The sequence below is a fragment of the Ambystoma mexicanum genome, chromosome 11 (genome assembly GCF_040938575.1).
Source record: "Ambystoma mexicanum isolate Mex_15411 chromosome 11, UKY_AmexF1_1, whole genome shotgun sequence".
Taxonomy (NCBI): Eukaryota; Metazoa; Chordata; class Amphibia; order Caudata; family Ambystomatidae; genus Ambystoma; species Ambystoma mexicanum.
In genome coordinates, this window is record NC_090934.1 from 1,094,721,676 (window position 1) to 1,094,743,689 (window position 22,014).

The 22,014-nt window shown below is 43.3% G+C and overlaps 1 protein-coding gene across 1 annotated transcript in view; it reads left to right on the top strand.

The window, feature by feature from the left end:
* The window catches only part of MINDY2 (MINDY lysine 48 deubiquitinase 2), an 838,774-nt gene that overhangs the window by 718,142 nt on the left and 98,618 nt on the right, over window positions 1-22,014 (top strand). The gene's annotated exons all lie outside the window — the stretch shown is intronic.

Below are 22,014 nucleotides of genomic sequence, written 5' to 3' on the forward strand. Positions count from 1 at the left end.
CTTACCAGATAGGATGTGCCACCTTTGGGGTAGGCATGTTCTTTAGTCTGTGCACAATCCCGAAAAGATCTTTTTTTAAAACTAATCTCCAGGTTGGAATGTAATCTGTGTGTGATGTATGTTATCTCATTAATCACATTTACGAAGGTTCTGGTGCATTGTGTACACCACCATCCCCATTCCATTCATTTGTGATGTGCACTATTGTGCTACCCTGGCCAAGTAGTTGCTACTTGTTGTCTGCTGGGCCGTACCTCTCTGAACCAGACTTTATTAGATTAATGCAGGACCACATCATTTCTGTCTGTGAAGCACATAGGCTCAGACTTGTTTCTAAGTGACTTTCAATAATATGCATGCACAGCAGCGTTCATTTTGAAATTTTGCTCTTCTTCACACCATCTTCAAGATGGCTCCCAGAAAGGTGCACAGATCCTGCCTTTGTTGTGTGGCATCTAAGGTCACTGGTGTGTTACCCAAGGAGCAGAGCTGGAAAATGCTGTATGTGAGATAAGGAAACAAATCCTTGACAAAAAGGTGGCATTACCATATGTGGACACTTCTGTATAAAGGACCAGGGGTGCAGTTATGTCCCTGATTTAATCTCAAAATACACCTGGGCATCCGACCAGGAAAACGTCACTCAGACATGGTCTTTTTGCATGTCTAAGCACACTTTTTTTGTGGGACCTTCCCTTTGTCGTGGCTCAAGTCTTTGGGCCTCATTACGAGTTCAGCAGTAGACGTGCTGGAAAAACTGGCAGGCTGCCGCCGGACCCGAAATACCATTCCGCCTCCCTGATTGCCAGAATCACCGGGGCATTACAACCCCAGTGACCCGGTAATTCCAGAGGCGGAATTCCATAAATCCCCATTCCCATGGAGATGGGGGACAATGGAAACACTGGTTCCGTCTATGACGGAGCCGGTGTTTACATTTCCACCTGCAGAACTTGGAATCAGACGGTCCGGAAACAACGGTGGCGGCAGATTTACCGTCACCATTGTTTCCGGACCGGCAGGGTCATAATGTCTTGAAATGAACTTGGTATTGAAATTGGTTTGGTCTTGGTCGTTGTACATTACACCAGTGATGGCCTCTCAAGTGCTACCTGTTCAAAAGCCCCCCGCCCCCCATTTCCCTCAACCAGCTGGCTTGACCATCCCAGCAGGTGTTGTTCTTTGTTTATAGATTAGCCTGTGTACCAGTTCTCCAAATTACAAAAACCCTGTCTGCCCTGTTGGAATCAGGCAGTGTGAACATGGTGACTCGTGGACCTGGGGCTCTGGCGTCTCCTTGTCCCTGCAACTCTCCCTCTCCTTTCTTCCAGAAATACTGCCCAGAGTTGCTGCTTGTCTTTTCGGCATGTGCCATATATTTTCTGTTGAGCTGTTCCCTTCTGTCACTACCAGCCTTCACCTGGATCCGCAACTGCATACGATTTGCCGTATAACGAATCATTACCTATTGCTGTTTAATAAAAACAATGATTCTGGAGGTGAGTTTCTCATGGGTTGGCAATGGGGTAGTGCGGTTCTCCATGGAAAGTGGTGTGATGATTCGCCAGGTCTTGTCAATTCTCCCCAGGGCAGTTTCCGATGAGGCTAGGGAGGTGAGGCCGCTACCTGATAGTCCCCCTAGAGGTGGTACTATGTGGGAGGACCTCATAGGGAGGGACTCCCCTCTTGTGGATCAGGATATCCACCTGGGGAAAAGCCTCCCTAAAACCTTGTCACATAACCCCAGCCGTCATGGTCACCCTTTTCTCCCACCATTGATAGTGGGACCATGTGTTATTGTAAAGCTATGACTAATGTAAAAAATACTAGGACGAAGAACATGAGAAGCATATGGAATTTTGACAGTCATAGAGCAGGAAGAATGGGATAAAATCTGCAAAACATGAAAAAATGCACATTTCGGCACGCAGTTAACAGTGCCCCAAGCAAAGAGATGAACAAGGTGGTACCTCGCACCAGACAGGCTCCATGTAGCGAAGAAAATCACCTGAGATTTATGCTGGAGATGCGACCGGCACAAAGGCACCCTACTTCGTATTCTCTGGGGGTGTCCCATTATACAATCATTCTGGCTGGATGTGCAATCTAAACTCAAAGGGATGCTGGGAGTAGAGCTTTTGATGAGTCTGCTATTTCTCATATTGGGTGGGAGTAACAGTGACAAGCAGGTGAACGCAAGTTGACGGTAGCACCTCATCGGCCATCTAACTCTGGCAACAAAATTGGTTATCCTGTCAAAGGGCAAACAGAACTGTAAGCCCTCCATAGACGTCTGAATACACAAAGTATGGCATATCTTTCAGTGGAAAAGCTAATATAACGAGGCACCTTTTTGGAATATATGAAAAAAAGACAATGGAGTTTGAGAGCTCTAAATCCTGTTCACATGCCCTGAAGACTTTGTTATCCATGTCTCACCAAATTGATCCTAACAGTTTTGAACATACAATGCCTGGGAAGGGTGGAGGGAGGGGAGGGGGGTGGCTATGAGGAAGGGGTTCTGCTTGCATGACCAAACGTAAGCAATAGTCTCTGATTTACCCCACAGGTACAGATTCGGTGGCAAGCAGCAACCCCCCTGAGGACCAGAGCAAACCCCAAAAACAGGATTCAGTGGTCATTATAAGAGCTAGAAGCCTGAGGAGAAGATTGAGCAAAGCAGGAAGACCCCCTGTGTTAGTCAGAGGGAAAAGGCCCCTTGAGGGTACCTCCAAATAATTACCCCTGATCCTTGCAATAAGTACTCTCTGCAACAGTTTTAGCAAACACGACTCCAGCAGCATGAAACGACCTGGGTAAGTGTTGTTTCTAAGTGCAGTTTACAGAATCCTGTGCCCAGGTGCTTAAACTCTGAGCCAATGAAGACCCTCTCAGCAGAAAAGAACGACAAAAGACCTTCCACAATGAAGCCCCGGAATTCAGCAGTGAAAATACTGGCAAGGCAGACTCGGGATCCCATGAAGACAGACTACAGCGTCCCATTTGACAAAGGATGAGAGTCCCAGCCAGAGAGAACAGTACCACAATGAGGACAGAGGTGGTGGTGCCCCATGACTGCCCAAGGTGCAGATAACACAGGCTAGTTATGTCTCACTGCATTTTCAGGTGACGGCAGTGACCCACAGCAAGGCAGAAGTCCCTGGCAGAATACGTCGCCAAGTGTCAGTAAATGTCCTGAAAAAACGTTCCCACTTTGGCAGGCTGAACTCTGCACCAAAGTGGAGTCTGCATGAGGATGAATGAATCCCAAGCTGGGCTTCTACAATAAAAAAATAAAAAAACTGACTGGGTTTTCCCAAAACCGCTGCATCCAGCCGGTATGGCCAAATGAGCACTTAAAACATAAAAACAGGTGGGAAAACAGTGAACAACTGCTTCATCAGGTCGGGAGACCTGCTTCTTCCAAATTCCAGAAAAAGAGCAGCAAGAAAGAGAGCATACAATGGACAAAACCTTAAGCATCATTCCAGAAAGGGGCTGGTCAGAGCCAGCCCCAACCCACCATTCCCTAGAGGGGGGCTATGGAGGAAGGCGTACGATGCCAATATATTCTGGTTGTCTTTCAGGATTGCTACTCAGACAAGACCATAGGATGTGAGATTTAGAGCCTAGGACCTAAACTGTCAATATGGGAGCTGATGTGTGGGCTCAGAAAGACCCCGCTTGATCAGACCTCCCTTAGGTTTGCCCTGGACAAAGGAAACCTTAAAATACGAAATAGCTGAGAGCAGGACTTCAAAAAATAGATCAGTACCCAAATGGCTACCAAAAAGATACATTGGGCAACCAGTGCGATGAAATGGCTTGCCCCCCTTGTGAAGCCAACATTAAATTACAGCTGCCACCTGCCCACTCCCTAAAACCAATGTAGGGTGATTGCCACAGATGGCCTCGATACTCCAACTTCTGTGGACAGTTGAAGGGTTTCTATTGACTGCTTGCAAACGGGCTCTACGGGCCGTCCCTCTTTACCTCGTCTAGGGATCACGAGTCCCACTCCAACCCAGGCATCCCTAATCCACAGTTTTACTACCACTTACTGATCCCTAATGTCTAAGCTCTGTCTTTCCAGGTGGTGATGGTCTTAAGGCAAATGCCTTATATGTGTTACTCATTAAGGGACTTCCTAGGTGTGACCTACTGCACTTCCCTTGTTAGTTCTCAAAATTGGGAGGTAGAAGAGGGGTACCTTCCAGACACTCGAGCACTAGTCTTCTCTTTCCACACTCTGATGTTCCGCTCCTTATGTCTGTCACTCTCCCTTTTCTCCTCATACTCTGCGCTTTACTAATCCACCCACCATATCTGCTCTCTCCTGTACACTTTTTCTTCCCGCCCTCCGGTTTTCCTATCTACAACCTACCTCCACCCTCCGTTCTTATTTGCTTTGACATCCTCCCTCGTAAAAACCACTACTCTGCCCTCTCCACACTACGACTGCTCTTCACTCTCCATACCATTACTACTCTTCCCTTTTCACCCCACTACTCTTCTCCCCAGCTTCTTCTCACTTACCCTTCTTTCTCCATGTCAGTCATTCCTCACTCACTCCCTAGTGTTTCACTACCCCTCATAAAACAGTAACACTTTCTCTTACCCACCAATACCTCGTCCTCTCTGCAAATCGCCATCACACTCCTTTCCACAGTCCTTCCTCCTGCTGATCTTTGTCTGCCGCCTCCTCCTCTGGCATCACCGAACAACCCACACCTTCCTGTTTCCTGTCCTTCCTTATAGAGGTTACAAACAATGCAAGTTTAAAAAAAGGGTCTTAGTCCTGCCCCAATCTTTCTTGTATGCCCTCTGCCGATCAGTAATGGTGGCCTGTAGACACAACAGAAAAGAGTCCCGACAGGAAGACCATGGGGTGGTGTAGGGACACTGTATATGTAAGGACACTGTGAGCAATGACATTACATTCAGAGGAGGCAGTAAGTAGTGGCAAGGGGATTCATGTGGAGAATTCAGACGTCAAATGGCTGGTGCACATTACAAGTGGAAATGCATTTACTTGCAGAAAGCACGTGTGTTACTTCGGGGTAAACCGGTCATCTGACCGGTTTGCACTGTGTACATACTAACCTGAATTAACCATCCAACACCCTTTCCCATTAATTGGTAACCTGTCTTTAAGAAAGCAGTAAAAAGCAGGCTCAGTTGACATGTCGAAATTGAAGTGTTTTTCTGCATTGGAATTAAAACGTGCAAGCACAGTTTACTGGCTGTGGTTTCATTACACAAACTGCGAGGAAAATATGCACTGTTGAGAAAGCACCATTGTGTGTAGGAAATGATTGTTGCAAATGTATTTGCAAAACTATTCTTCAAGGGGAAAATACTGAGGCCAGAACAGGTGATGGTTCACGCCAGGAAAAGAGGCAGGTTCTAGTGAGATTGACAGGGATAGAACTTAAATTCAGGAGACATGGGTGTGGGCAGACGAACAGCAGACAGATGAGCAAGAGACTGGCAAGAGTCGTGCAGTGCAGAGGGGCAAGGTTTTCCTGGCAGACAGACTGAGGAGATGGGCTGTAGACAGGGAAGCAGACATCCTGGCAGGGAGGTTGTGTTCTTCTATCTGGATTGCCAGAGTGTGCAGGATTTGCGATACTTCTGCATGCTGGCAGGATAATAAAGAGGGGTTTCCTGTGATAACAGCCCAGAAATCTCACCCACACCCAAGGTTAATATACCTGGGATAAGTGAGGTGCACCTATGAATGGGTGTATTTTCAGACAGACAAAAATGTTTTTTTAATGTCGAAAATTCAATGTGAAGCAAATGGTTTTCTTAGAAGTTGCATGTGTTTGTTAAGCGTGACTCCTGCCAAATCTCACAACCCAAGGTCTGAGTGGGTTGAATGCATTTCATTTTGTCATTCAGCTGTGTTCATTTTAAGATTATCTTTCTTGCTGATCCATATTTGCATAGATAATTGTATCGCTGTTCAATGTTGCTTTTCATGATCGGTAAGTTTATTTGCCATGATAAATATACGCTATAAAAATCACTACTTGTTTTGATACATTTTATGGTATTTGGGTTGTGTCATTTGATTTACTTTGGGTTCTGTAGATAGTGTGAGTGCAGCATTTCAGCTGTTCATATTTACAGCTGAACAGATCTGCCAAAGGCAGTAACCCAGCCTTGTAGATGAGTTGCTGGGGGTGACAGTTAGAACTGTCAAGGTTCCAAGTGTAATAAGCCTGGTAATCTGTCTTTAGAGTTGCCCCTAAATAGAATACAGGTGTTAGAGGGGAGCGTTGTCCCACCATATAGGGCATTACCATAATAACGCCATACCACTTTACCACCATAAGAGAATACCACGAGGTATAGCCCTCTGACAAAATCTCTAACATATTTCTAACAGTTAATTAAATCACTGTGTGTGTGTTAAGGAAACTGGGCTTTATGTGATACTATTTTACACATATTGCAAGTCCTTCTATTTTGTACGGTATTTCGTTAGAGCAAAACGCACTGCGCAAAGTCTTCACAGATGTGTGTAGACTTCACATTTATTGAGTAAAAATTGAAATACTTGAAAGAACATATCAAGAATTTGTTACATGCATACATGAAGAAAGAAGTTATGCCAATGGCATGTGTCAAAAAAACATAGAAGAAACATATACTAACATCCAAGTTTGAATATTGAACAACAGTACATGAAAAGAATTGTCAACACATCCTATGAGCTACCATAATAATGCCATACCACTTTACCACCATAAGAGAATACCACAAGATTGGGTATAGCCCTCTGACAAAATCTCTAACATATTTTGGTGCGTTGGCTGGGAGGGAACTTTAAAGTGTGTGGCAAGGGTATTAGGCACAGCCATTTGGTGCACTTAAAAAGGGAACTAATTCTGTGAGGTGATTGTGTGGCCCAAAGTGAAGCAGATTTTTCTGAGCTGGCAAGCTACCTTGAGGCAAAGCTATTCCAAGGTCATCAGAAAATGCTTTTTATGGAGGGACCGCATATGTGAAGAGGTGCCAAAAGAGTCGGTGCGGGACATCTGTGAGAAGGGAGTATTGTACAGGTCTTCCTGCTAAGGCTTTTCAGGGCTTCAGACAAGAATGTAGAGAAAGATTGCATAATACGGTTATGTGTGAAGCTTTGGTTTCTCCTAAATCGGTCTGCAGGGGAATGATTCTGAGGTAATAAGTTACAGACCAGCTTGGATGATGCAAGTGAGCAAATAGTGTCTAAAATCGGAATTACAGCAATCGAACACAGAGATGCAGTATAAATCTGGCGAAATGGATAAGCAGCTATCCCAGAAAAGAAAGCAGTTTGAGGAGAGTGAACGGGAATTGGTGCAAATAAAAGGGTTCATAGATGCAATAAGACAAGACAAGGATGATAATATTTTGGAAATGCAAACGCTGCAAAAGAATAACATGGAGAAGAAAAACCAATTTCATGCTATTGAATAAGAAATGGTTAAAATGCTAGAGGAGAATGACGAGAAGGACAGAGTTAATCAGTGTCAAATACAAATAAATGAAAAGCAAGCTGTGATTAATAAGATTGGTGATGAGAACTCTAATCTTTGTCAGGAGGCAGACCGACTTCATAAACGGTGCAAAGATTTGGAACAGCAAATATTTTGTTTTAAATCTCATGAAAAAAAACAAGGAACTTTTTAATGGAGTTGAGATCAGCCCCAGCCCTGCCCAAGGAAGCAATGTACCAATGGCTATACCTGTGGCTAGCCCTGATTATAGCCCATTTCCGGTGGTTATCATCAAACCTGTCCACCTGAGAAAAGAAATGAGCGACAGAATAAAGCACTCCTGAATATTGCGCCAAGTAGCCCTATCAAAATAATGAATTCAATCAAGGCTTTGATTAAACCATTCAGAAAGGGAGGTGATTGTTGCATAGAAGACCATTTGGAAACAGTACACAATATATTTAACGCCCGTCAGATACCCAGGGAACAGTATAGACAGTACTTTCACCTTACGCTTGATTCTGCAACAGCTAGTATCATTTGTGGTCTCAATGAAAAGGAAAACCCGTCATGGGCAGACTTTGAGAAAGAGGTTAGACCTCATTTCTCACCTTACCAGTCGATGAAAGTGGCCAAAAAGGCAGCATATACAATGACTGCAAAGCCAGATATGTCACCTCGCCTGTTCCTTCAAGAGTTAAAAAGGGCATTTTCCTGTTTTGATGGGTCTTTTAATCCTAATTCTGTCGAATGTAAGACTGCATACTTTTATGGTCTTCAAAAAGACAGTGGGCCTCATTACGAGTGTGCGAGTCCGGTAACAATGGTGCCAGTAAGCTACTGGCACCATTCTTACCGGACCGGCATACTCCGAGGTCTGCGAGCGGGTGCCTTTCAGTCCGCCAGATCTGACCTGGCGGGCGGAACGGCACCCACTCACAGACCTTGACGGATAAACTGGCACCATTCATGAATGGTGCCAGTGCATCCGTCCTCCCCATTCCCATTGAGTCAATGGGACTCGAATGGGGAGTAATTTTTTCAGGCGCCCGGCAATAGGGAATTACCAGGACCGCCGGGGCTGTAATGCCCTGGTAAGTCCCCATTGCCAGGCGCCGGGAAAAAAATGACTCCGGTGGCAGCTGTGCCAGTATTTACCGGCATGGCTACCGCCGGACTCATAATGAGGCCCATTATGTCAGTTAATTTGCGGGTTTGGCAGAGAAAAATCGCTAGAGTGGATTGTAGATCAGGGAACAAAATTGTATGAGGTAATCTATTGTAGTAGAGAGATAACATAAAAATTGAAAGATTCCACACAAGCAATACTGGAGATAAAATGCCACTTGATTCAGCCCAAACTCAGGGAAGGAACAATATGACACCTAACCAGAGGGGCGCGCCACCACAGAGGACGCCACCCCAAACTCTATGTTCCAATCAAATGACATGAGCAATAGAGAAACTTGCATTAGTCCTAGATATTTGGGGCATAACCTTAGGGTAGGATTCCGGCCCAATATGTCAGGCATGAATAACAATCAAAATCAAAGAAACCAGGGCCCCTACCAGACACTGGGGGTGCAGAGCAGGTTTGACCCAATACAATGGTATATTGCCATCAAGACAGGCCACAGTATGTAGATAGATTAATTGATAATGGAAATCAGTATAGGGGACAGTTCCCACCAAATGAAAGACAAAATATGAATTATGTCCCGCGCCATTATAACCAGTCGTCACCACCAGTCGACCACAGTCAAAGATTGGTCACGTCGCTCTCCCCACCTCCTATGACCCAGGAGTTCAAAAACAACCCAAAAAGTAATCAATCTCCTGAGAGGTACCAAAATAGGTTGAATCAGGTTGCATTTAACCAATATCCGCCTAGGCCACACAGAGAGGAATCCAGGGACATGGACAGATTTCACTGTCTTGAGGCCCAAGTTAAAATGTTGGCTGAGCAAATAGGAAAAAACTGTACATTCCAGAAACAGCAGCCAAGTGAAGGTGCAGAATGTCATAGAAGTGATCTTGTGCATTCTGACAAGTGACTATTTGATGGTCCCTGCAATGATTAAAAAAAAACAAAAGCCCATTAACCAGTTTTGTGTAATGGTCCTGAATTGTTGTGAAGATTAAACACCTAATGAAGAGGTAGGATTAGTTGTTAAAATATCCTCCCCTGAGAGTCGGAATACTGGTGAATTCCAGACAAGAAAAACAGTAGCTCAAAAGGAGGGTGCAGGCCAGTCACCCGAGGAGTATTTTGAGCCACACCTATTCCAAGAGACCGAAAAGACAGGCACCATTCAAAATGCAAATAAGTGTTCTGAGCTAGGAAATGACACGCTACCACATGACGCTTGTGAAAGTGTCCAGTCTCAAAGCTGCAGTGTAAACACTGATAGTTACAGGTCAGAGGGGCGGACAGTGGCTACACTCCAAATGGGTTCTGAGCATGGAAAAAGAGACAAAGATTCCCAAAATGAAACTGACAAAAAGGAGGGAACAATATCATTTCATATGCCCATGTGTTAAGTGAGGAGTGAGAAGGGGCTAAGAAAGGTGAGTCCTGAAATCAGAAAAAATTCACATCTTTTGTGTGTGATGGAAGAAGTTGAGGAGAGGTATTATGCTCCCATCACTGTGGAGGAGACATGCAATGTATTTGCAATGATTGACACAGGTGCACAGGCCACGATCATGTCTAAAAATTTGATAAAAAGTACCAATGAATGGAGATCCCCACAAAATCATATAAAAGTTAGACAAAATGAAGGCCCGGTGCACAATTTCAATAGTGAGGAAATGCCTATCGAAGGTGTCCCTGAGGTTGACATAAAGATAGGGAAACACCGGGTGGGACAGGAAGTATTAATCACATCTCTCAGTGAAATACCTTTCCTAATGTGGATACATTGTCTGAAGAGGTTGTCGCCCCTCATTGATAGGGTAAATGGGGTCTTATGGTCCTTAGCCAAAAAACCATTGAGGCCTAAGAAGGTGATGTCACAAAACAGTATAAAAGAATGCCATACGATGGCTAAGTTAGATGCAGTGGAAGTGTAGCTTCAGAATGGCTGTGTACCTAGTGTTGCTGTCATTCTAATGTGGCATGGTGAAATGCAAGGTGAAAAAGAGAAGCAGTCTATGGAGATTTATTTGGACCCCAAGAAAAAATGGCAAACAGAAATAAATGAAAACACATTGCACTTTTATTTAAAGGAAGAGAAGTGAAAGCAGTATGTTACTTCAGGGATAAACACAGGAAAACACATTACAACACTTTCTGAAATACGCATGGGTCCCTATCTGGGTAAATGGGCATTCTGAAGTGATAGAAGTCACCTTAGTGCTTGAGCAGGAAAGAAGTTTCATTAATGAGAAAATGCTTCAGCAAATAATCGACAGGGAGTTCAGAATAAGAAAAAGTTCAGAATAAAGAACCCAAACATTTTTGGGTTGGATAATCCGGGGTCAGGAAATAGGGTCGTGGGAAGATGCATGCTAAGAATCACAATTGGTCCAAAAACTATCCATCACAACGTATTGATAGTGAGTGGGACACAAAAGAAATGTTGTCTGGGAAATGACATTATGCACAGAAGTTGTATGGTGTAGACTTCCTTGATCACAAAATGTGGTCCAGGTTAGGGGGACCTGCACCTGAGTTTGAAAACGAGAGACAAGCTTATCATTGTGCACAGATGGCACCATATGCGATTGAATTACAGGTGAGAAAGGACATTACCATTCCTGCATTTACCAGACAAGTTACAACAGTGCTAAAACAAAGAAAGGGACAACAGATGAAAGATTCTGATGCATTTTTATGCCTAAATAAATCCATGAAGCAGCAAGGGCTAGAATGTGAATATACACCACTGGTAGAGACTGGGGATGGACCCATTAAAATCCTGGTGGATAATAAAGGATGCCAGGATATTCATTTAGAGGAGAATTCATTGTTAGCAATGGCAATACAAAAATCTCACTACACTGCAGATTTCAGTAATGCAGTGATCGGGGAATATCCCTGAAAAATATGTGAACGTACAGGGTGAGTTGCCAGAGTCTTTGGATTTTCAACCTAAGGAAATATTCAAAATGCAGTCTGTGTATTGTTATGAATCAAGTGAAATGGTATGCTGTCATCAAAATAATTGCATCCTATTTGATGTAAAGGAAAACAAAACAGAAAAGCAGCATATTGAAATGGAGGTCAAGATTCCAAAATATTTAAATGTCAACTCTCCAGAGGGATACAGCCACACGGCTAGAGGAGAGTACAGAGGTTCCTCCGTTGGAGGATTTCCCAGAATTTTCAAAAATGGTAAAAGAGCTGGTTCAGGTTGCAGATGCATGTACAAACGAAGAAGAAAAGGATTAGTTGAGGAAAATATTTCTGGAATGTAAAGAGGTTTTTGCGAAAGACACTTATGATTGCGGCCTAACCGATCTGCATGTTACCACATTGCCAGAGGGACATGGTAGGGAACCAGTATTTGTGCGTCAATATCGGTTGCCCATGGCATGTTTGGAATAATTAGCCGAGATAGTTAAGAATCAAGGAATCATTAGGCCCATTCATATCATATCAAATACTCCCATTTTGGGTGTGTTTAAACCTAATGGCCAATGGCGTTTGTGTGCAGACCTTTGAGAGCTAAACAAGAGAGTACCTGTTTCCAGGTGGCCACTCCCATTTATTGATCAGGGTCTCGCACAGGTCCACGGGTCAAATGTGTTTACTGCATTAGATCTTACAGCTGGGTACTGGTGTGTGCCATTGGCAGAAGATATTAAAAACTTGTTTGCATTTTCTTTTGACAAATGCCAATATGCATGGTTCCGGACACCTTTTGGATATGTCAATAGAGGGAATGAATTTGGAATATTGTTGAGGAAGGCACTCCCAGATGCAGTGGAAAGGGGGACAATAGTGTATGTAGATGATCTGCTAATTAAAAATGATCAATCCATTGAGGATTTGGTCTAGAAGTAGTCAAGTAGCAGAATTCGCTGCTATTTACATGGCAGTTGCTACTGCAGTTGAAATAGTTCTAGTGAAAGTAAAAGGTATGCTCACCTATAACAAAAAAACTCTTAAACATGGGAAGATGATTCAGGCCATTGATAAACTTGTGTCAGAAAATAATTTGATAATACAGTGGAGAAAAATCTGAGGACATTTAAGAACACCAGGTGAGGACAAGGAGGGGAATGACGAAGCAGATCAATTGGCCAAAATTGGAGCTGTAATGGGAGAATTGTTTCCCATTTAACACCTACTTGGTGAAGTACAGGTAGATGTGATAACAAGCTCCAAATCTCCAAAAGAAGTTGAACAGCCTGTAGTGCAATTGAGTTGTGCTACCCGAGACCAGGACCTGATCAAAGCGCAAAAAGAAGACCCAATTTTAGGTATATTTATGGTCACTTGATAGATGCAGACCAAAATCCTCGGACTGAAAAAGATTATAAAGGGAAAGTGGAGTTGAGGGTACTGTTAAAGAACAAAACGAGAATTGGGTTACAAGATGGATTGATGATTCGAGAATGTGTAACAGGTCAAATCCAGTGGGTGGTGCCCTTGTCATTTCGGAGACTGAAGTTACATCATGCACATGATGCAATAACTGCAGTACACAGGGGCTCCTAGAAAGCTGTGGAAATTTTAAGATTACACCTATTGACCACACATATCTCAGGATGTTGAACTATATACCAGAGAGTGTCTAGTTTGTGCACAATTTAAACCTGCTTCGCATAGAGCACCATTAATGAAGAGGTTTGACCCTTCCATGGTCTGATTTGCAAATAGACTATGTTGGCCCTGTAAAAAGATCAGCTAGGGGAAATAAATGTTTGTTTGCGGTGGTTTGTTTAATGTCCAACTGGGTTGAATGCATTCCAGCACCGGGTTACAGTGCACAAAAGACAGCCACATTACTGGTAAATCATATTTTTTCAAGATTTGGGTGACCCCAGAGGATAGTCAAAACAGGGTAGTAATTTAACTAGTGCATTGATGACCAAATTTTGGCAAATATTTGGTGTGAAAAGGAAACTACACACCTCATATCGGCCTTCTTCTTCCGGTGGGGTGGAAAGGAACATTAGGTCTATTGACATATTAAAGAAATGTGGGGCTGAAGCAGGTTCTAGTAGGGACCTTCGGCTGCCTTTAGTATAGATGGCCATCAGATCGACCCCTGCTAAATCTACAAATCTCAGCCCTCATGAAATACTAACAGGAAGAAAAATTGTGTTGCCACAGCATTTACTGTACAGGACCCATGAGCAAACACTTGTAAATGCCTCCATAATTCACAAATATGTGAAAGAGTTGAGGAAACACTTACAACATGCATTTGCATTTGTGCAACGGAATCTGGAGAAGGCTGCTGATAGTGCAAAAACATATTATGATAGGAAAACGTCTGTAAAAGAATATGAGGTGGGAGATCAAGTTTACAAATTTAATTTTGGGAAGGGCAAACATAAAAACTCTACGTTTTTTGCAGCATGGCAAGGGCCCTTTAGAATAATAGACTAAGTCTCCCCTGTGGTGTACAGGATAGTTAAAAAGGAGGGTGAGATGGCATTGGGACAATTTGTCCATGTAAATGAAATCAAGCCTTTCCACCCAAATCATGAGGAGAATAGATTTGAGCAAGTTGAGGCTAGTTAAAAGAAAATGAGTGCAGGGTGAAAATTGAGCTGACCAGAGAATCAAGGTAAATATTAAAATATATGGCAAATACTAAGGGGTCTGGTATGAAGAGATGTATAATGTGGGGAGGTGGGTATTTTTGAAATTACTTTGGTTGCATGATATGATATGTATGTTTTTGATTTGTATAATGATAACATTATTTTCAGGTGTTCCAGCAGGGTCGATTAATATCTATGGCTGAATGACCATGATAATCCAGTTTTACTTTCAGATTTTCCAGCAGAAGAGGGATACAAAAGAAAATGTGTTGTGCATGGTACCTCATTTTTTTTACTTTAGAAAATGAATTCCTTGCCCTGGCAGCTCCGGATTCTTGAATCGCTGGACCCCTGGAGGATGCCACGCGATCAGAGTCCCTGGACCGAAAAAGGGGGGGAAGATAAGGAGCCTGAGATGCCATAAGGATGACACCTTTAAAGGAGATCCCATGGAGTGCCGGATTAGAGGAGTTCTGCTGATGATGGCGTTATGTACATTTGTAGTGCAAAGGTTGATGGACAGGACATTCCGGAGGCGCGGTGCAGTATATTCTGGTTACCAGGAACTAAAAACAGATTATCTTTATTTTTGTTTTTCTTTTCTTATATTGTTTTGCATTTACCTGTATGTTGTCTGGAAATGTTAATGGTGTAATGGTGACTGTGAATTTGTATTATTTCAAAGAAAAAAAAAATTAATATATAAATAGCTCACCAATAAAAAAATGATATATTACACAGCCACAGTAGTGGCTGTGTATTTATGGTCAAGTTGCTGTTTCCATAGGAAGAGCACTTTTTGGGTGGCGTTTAACTTCGCTCTCCCTGGACGAATCCTCACCAAACCTTGCAAAAAAAAGTATATGGCCCACTCTGAATTTTTCTGCAAAGTTTGGTGAGGTTTGGTCCAGGGGGGGCAAAGTTATACGGGGGTCCCAAATTATTTTTTTCCCATAGACGTAATGGCAAAAAACTTTGCTCACGCCTACAGCCCAAACCGCTGGACGGATTTTCACCAAATTTGCGGCAGGCGCGGCGGCTTGTCCCGAAAGCGTTGTGTAAAGCCATCCAGTAGTTTTTTTTTCAAAATGACAAAACTGTAAGTCCAAAAAATGTGTGATATCTATGTCCGCTCCGCAGACTCACTTCCCTGTTCGGTCTGAGAACTGGCCTCTGATTGGCCGAAAAATTCGCTGACTTTTGCGTGGTCTGCGGACATCGGGACGCAGCCACCGATTGGCTGGTGGGAAAACGTGAAATGCGTCGGTTTTCCTGAAACGCCCGCCATCTTGGATCTGCAGACTTTTTTGGGGTCTGCAGACAGCGCAGTGAATTTGTTTTTTTTTAAAAGCAGCATTTCACTTTTCAAACTCAACAAACAATCTCTGGGGATGTGGTGGGATGTGGATGGTGGGATATGGCGATAAGAAGCCAAAAAATGGGTTGTTTCACCTCACGAAAATACGCGAACACCCCAGATGTCCTGGGGCAGTCCTGTGGTGTTCGCGGACACTTCAGATGTCCTAGGACATCTGTGTACCTATTTCTGCATTACATGGTTGGGGAAAAGCAGTTTTTTGATGGCTTATAACTCTTGCACGACTCAGTGAAACTGCATGTAATTTTGCAATTTTCTTCTAGGACTAATCCTGAATGGTTTCCCAAAGTTTTGTGGTATTCTGTCAAAAGGGGGCAAAATTAGAGGGGGGGATCCCAAAATATTGTAAAGGCATATAAATGTGGTGTCATTTGACGAATCTCCACAACATTTGGCAAAACAATTTTGGATCTAGATATAAATGGTTTTCTAAAGTTTGGTGGGATTTTCTCAAGTTGGGACGAAATTAGATTTGTAGATGGCTTCTAACTTTGTTGCAACTTGTAGGTACATATATTTTGAGACTTTTAAAAAAATAAAACCTGGGCGGGTTTCGAGCAAACTCGTGAGGAGCATTGGCAAGGACATTAAAGCATGGTTTTGCAAATGTGCCTGTGTTTTATTTTTTGACAAGTGTATTAATGTAGGTACAGAAAATAGTCCTATACCTTTGGTGACTGAGGCCTGTGCCTGTGGCCGTGGGCAGTTGCCAGATTGTCTGGGTCATGGCATAAGGTCATGACGTGGACAATCTGGCTACTGGCCATGACCCCTAGGGACGAAAAATGGTGTTAAAGTGGCTATGACTACCGGGGACTAGCTATGTGGTAAAGTTATTCGAAAGTAGGATAGGTCTCAAAGGGAAATAAAGTGCTTGTGGTAATATGTTCATAGGGTTTTGCAGGCTGCCATGTCAAGGGAAGAGGGGCTGTGTACGGAGCCCCGCCTTCTCTTTCAATGTTGGCTGTCTTGGAAAAGGAATTTCCTTCCTACAGCGGGACGCCGAAGAATAATCCTTCCATCTTAGAGCGGGACGCCACAGGCGTCCCGCTGTAGGATGAAAAATCTATGTTTTAGCACCCTGGGTTCCCTCCTTATTTATGTATTTATTTATTTATAACACACCAATACCCGCAGACATCAGGCTGTCTGGTTACAGTATTTGGTAAAGACGAGGTGGAGGAAGACAGCTTACTACTTGCTGAGAAAGGAACAACCTTTCTGAGAGCATTGCAGTCATTGGATTTGGTGTGGCGGCTCATGGAGGTGGTCCCGTAAGAGTACTATCCAGGTAGTCTGCGACTGAGTACAAAATTGCACTCAGTGCATTTCACTTTGGTATCTTTACCCTTTGATACACTCCCAACAGTAGCAAAGAACTGGCACACCCATGATTCGATCTTGGTGCTAGAGGTAGGCACTTCCTCTACCTCATCTTCTTTGTCCTCTTCATTGACTTTGAAAGTACTGTGCTTTTTTGTTGTGAAGGTCCTCCAGCTGGTGGTGGCTCTTGGAGAGGAGGGATGGAAATAACAGATGCCATTTTTAAGATAAATAACAGTTTTGATAAAATTCTTCCAAGTATGTACTGTGTACTAGATTGGTAATGGAAAATGAGTACGAAAAGGTGTAGGAGGTGTGCAAGGGAAATTTTGAAGTTGAAAGTTCCTAGATCAGTAGAAAATGCAGTTCTGAACTGTCCGCGAAGGATGGATCTTATTGTGAAGTGCGGACGGGTTCTTGGACACGTCATCATGCCGCGCGCTAGCGTATGATCATGTGGCACTGTCTGGAAGTTCCGTAATGAAGTCAGATGTTCGTAGACCTCTACGGATGCAAAACTAGTTGAAATAGTTGCAGAAAGTGTATAGAAGTGTTAAAAATGATTCTAGAAGGTGGGAAATGGCAGAGTTTTAAGGTGACACTTTGTAAATTGGACACACATATTGTTATATTTGGTAAGTATGATATTAGTAAGTTGTAGGAAAATAGCATGCACTGGTAAAAACCCATGAAATTCACTGAAAAAACGTTGTTAAATAAATGGACGTTATGGTTAAGTTGCACTAATATAAATCTATGAAATTCAATTAAAAACCTTTGTTAAATGGACATGTTGCGGTTTATTCTTGCTGATCCACATTGACAAAGATAATTGTATCGCTGTTCAATGTTGCTTTTCATGATCGGTAAGTTTATTTGCCATGGTAAATATACACTATAAAATCACTGTGTCTTGATACATTATATGGTGTTTGGGTTGTGTCATTTGATTCATTGTGGGTTCTGTAGGTGGACACAGTGTGGGTGCGTCATTTCAGATGTGCATGTTTACAGCTGAACAGATCTTTATAGTTGACCCTAAATAGAATACAGGTGTTAGAGGGGAGCATTGTCCCACCATATAGGGCATTATGACAATAATGCCATACCACTTTACCACCATAAGAGAATACCACGAGATTAGGTATAGTCCTCTGACAAAATCTCTAACCTATTTCTAACAGTGAATTAAATCACTGTGTGTGTAAAGGGAACTGGGCTTATGTGATACTATTTTACATATATTGCAAGTCCTTATATTTGTTATGTATTTGGTTAGGGCAAAACGCACTGCGCAAAGTTCTCAAAGATGTGTGTAGACTTCACATTTATCGTGTAAAATTTGAAATACTCGAAAGAACATATCAAGAATTAGTTGAACACATAAATGAAGAAGTTATGCCAATGGAAGTGTCAAAGAAAACATAGAAGAAACATATACTAACATCCAAGTTTGAATATTGAACAACAGTACATAAAAAAAAATGGCAAAACCTCCTGTGTGCTACACAATAGCTGTAACCATGTGCAAGCATGAATCACATTGTCAGATCATGAAAGTTACAGAAAACACACAGCCAGTTGCCCATCATGACTTGAGACGTAGTATTCTGTGGGTACTATGTGAAGGACAACCAGTTGGATTGTGTGTGTGTGGGGTTATTGCTGCTTTTGTAGTTCAGGTGTCTACACAGTGCGCTGGTGCAAATCCAATGCAATGCCCACCTCTTGCGTGTGCCAATCAGGATGCAAGGGTAATTGCGATTCAGTGATTAAGTGGTGTGTCTGCTTTCCCCCGGACCAAAAGAATGAAGTGTTTATGCTGACCCCTGAGGAAAGATTACAGAGTAAAGAAAGAAGAGAAAACCTAATGTTAGGTAGTGTTGAACCTTGTACTAGGATAGATGTGCAGGTCAACAAACAGATACATTAAAAATGCCCTAGTGGGGCATGGTGCTGAGTGTGCTTGGGTGAGACAAGTGAATACTCAAGAGGTTCCCTTTAATCATGCACCAAGTGATAAGCGTGCAGGCCCATATTGGGACAAAGAGCATACCTGTAGATAGGCAGAGAGAGTTGGGTGCCACATGCATGGAATAAATCAGTGCGTGGGGAGTCAAGTAGGTGAGGACCCGTAGCGTGTCCCACTCTCAGTAAAGATGGCCCCTATGGGGTCATTCTCATAGTGAGAAGATGTATCTTTAAGGTATGTTCCCAGGAGTTTTCACTATATGACATACAATAGAGCAGGCATTAGTGTTGTGAGAACGTGCTTAGCATAGGGAAAGAATGGTATGCTGTACATGCTCTAATATCTGTACCTCCCAATTTTCCTGCAAGTGTTTCTGATGAATTATTATTTGCTCTTCAGCGGAAAGGAGGGTTATCATGAAGGCTGGGTATCATGGAGGCCTTAATATACCTCAGGTTGATGGTGCACGGATTAGCATGTACGAAAAGGAATCAAAGAATGCATATTGCATTATAAGAGTCACAGTGTAGAAGGGTGCTCAATGCAGCTATTGTGTGTGTGTGTGTGTGCGGTAGCGACACCTACCTTCAGCTACGGAGCTTTGGGCAGAGGTTTCACTTTCTCGCTGCTGGAGGGCTGCTCTTGTGGGTGCATGTCTCTGGGGGCGAGATCATGGCTTAGAGTCAGATGAATTCCGCGTTGCCTGGCAGCATGAGTGGCTAGGCGTAAAAACCAGTAAATGGCTGAGTTCACAAAAAATGTCATTTAGGCCTAGACACTCATGCTGCGAGGCGACACGGAATTCGTTTGACTCTGAGCCATGATCTCGCCCCCAGAGACTTGCACTGACTTACCCTTAAAACATGTTAAAACCTTTCCTCCAATGTTTTCGTGCAAGTTAGTTAAAATGAACTACTGTTCCCAGAAATACCTTAACACTGCATCGAGGAAGAGGAATGGAGGAATACAGAGTACAGGCAACGTTCTAGTTGTTGGGAGCATGCACCTGTGCCCAAGACGCTTAAAACAAGATCGCCAGATGAAATGGCAGACTACTGGTGGGAGCAGACCGTGGCTCTTCGTGCTACCGAGAAGCTGAGAGAAAGACGTTGGAGCCAACTAGCTCAAGTAGTAAGCAGAGCAAGGCAACGCAAAGAAGATTCCATGCGGGTACACCAGAAGCAAGTGCCGGATGCCTGGGTGTTTGCTGGTAGAGAGAAGCAGATGCACACTTAGCGGAGACCGTCAAGACAAAGAGAGGCCCAACCAGAACTGCGGGAAGCAGAAAACTCAAAGCCAAGCAGCGCAAGGAAGAGAGAATCCGGCGGCTGTCATCGGTGGACTGCAGGCAGACCGGGAAATGTCACAAAGAGCTGATGAGTCCACGGTGAAACCGATGAAAGGAAACCGTTAACACTGAAAGCAAGAAAGTAAAAGTACATTTACTGTGGAAGGAAATGTCTGAAGTTTGTCCTTATGTGCAGAGAATAAGAAACAGTAACAAGTTAATATTTACCGAACAATGTGAATTAGCTAATAGTGCTAAGGTGGTGAATCACCAAGGTTGAAAATGTGAGCAATACACTCACAAGACAACAGACGATGGACAAAAGGAATCGGTTAAAAAGTTAATTTGGTGAATTATCAAAAGTGGAGTTGCTGAGAAAGGAAAGCACACGTGTGTGACAAGTGTGTGAATACATGAAGCCCTGGCAGTAGAGTATACCAGGTATCCTGACAACCCAATGGCCAAAGATAAATGTACATGACTTTGGTATTGATCAAGAGGAAAGAAAAGAACGGTCATATTTCAAGCAACCGTGAAGAAGAATCTAGGAGAAGGGAAACACCCTGTGGATTAAGGAGCAATATCCTGGAGATACTTTTTGTTGGAGTTATTTATCCTCTTTGGAACACTTTTTTAAAACACTGAAGGCCAAAGACAATATCCTTTTCACCTTAAGATTTATTTCCTTAGAATGTGAGGGTCAGAATAATACTTTGGACACAGGACGGTGTTTTGGACATTGTCACTGACAGATCCTTAGTTTTGAGTTTAGGTAGGGAAACATCTTTAGCGTCGGGAGGATAGCTCAGCGGGAACGTGCTCGCCTTGGCAGCAAGACGACATGGAACCACACAGGTTCCATCCCCGGGTCCGCGCTTAGAAACCTCTGGGTATTAGGCGCGTTATAAATAACCTATCATATCATATCATATCATAGCGCATGGACAGCAGGCATTTTCCCAACCCCTTTTATTTTTTCTATAAAAGTCTTTAGCCAAAACCATGTCTAACTTGTGTCCGAATTTCATTCCGGAATCCTCACAATGCTAGGATAAGCAGAGTCCGGCTCTATTTCCGTCTGTCTCTTTGCAGTGATTACCAAATGTATCTAATGTGGCTCGGTTATAAGAGTTTCGTAGATACAAGTGCTGAGCAGTCGGCTTGTTGAGAGTCTTTGGCTGGGTGTGTGTGCGCGAGTTTCGCGTAGACTCACATGCTGAATGGACTGCTCCGACGGTTCTCATAGGTGAGGCAGGATGATGGTGGATAATCTGCTGATTTTCATTTTGCTAGCATTGGAGCTTGCAGCTGTGTCTGTCTCGCCGCTGGTCTGCTTCTTTGCCACTGTGCATCTTGGTAGTTGTATTTCACTACAAAAAAAATAGAAAAGACTTGGCCAGCCTCATGTGAGGTACGTATGGGAAGATCAACAGTGGTACTGACTAAGCACACATAGGGACGGGGACAGGAATTGGTGCCTTTGCAGCTGCCACCCTCCCCTTCTGGTGTAGGGACTGACTTTAGCTTTCACCCTGGTAGGCCTCCCATCCTAGGATGAGAGTGTCCCCATCCACTCTTCACACATTCCGCCTACTGACCTTATCAGACGATATAATCACCCTAGGACAAAAATGGGATGCCTGAGTGACCCCGAACCTTGAAGAGAAAAAGCATTAAAGAGAAAAAGTGCTACTATGGCAGGTGGACTTCAAGAGAAGGCCCTATGGCTACCCAAAAAAAGACAATGATCCAAACGTATAGAGGGCGGGGGTAAAGTAAAGTGCTTAGGGCCACTAGAATGCTGAAAATAGGAATACTGTTTTAAGTTATAATGCACTTTAAAACC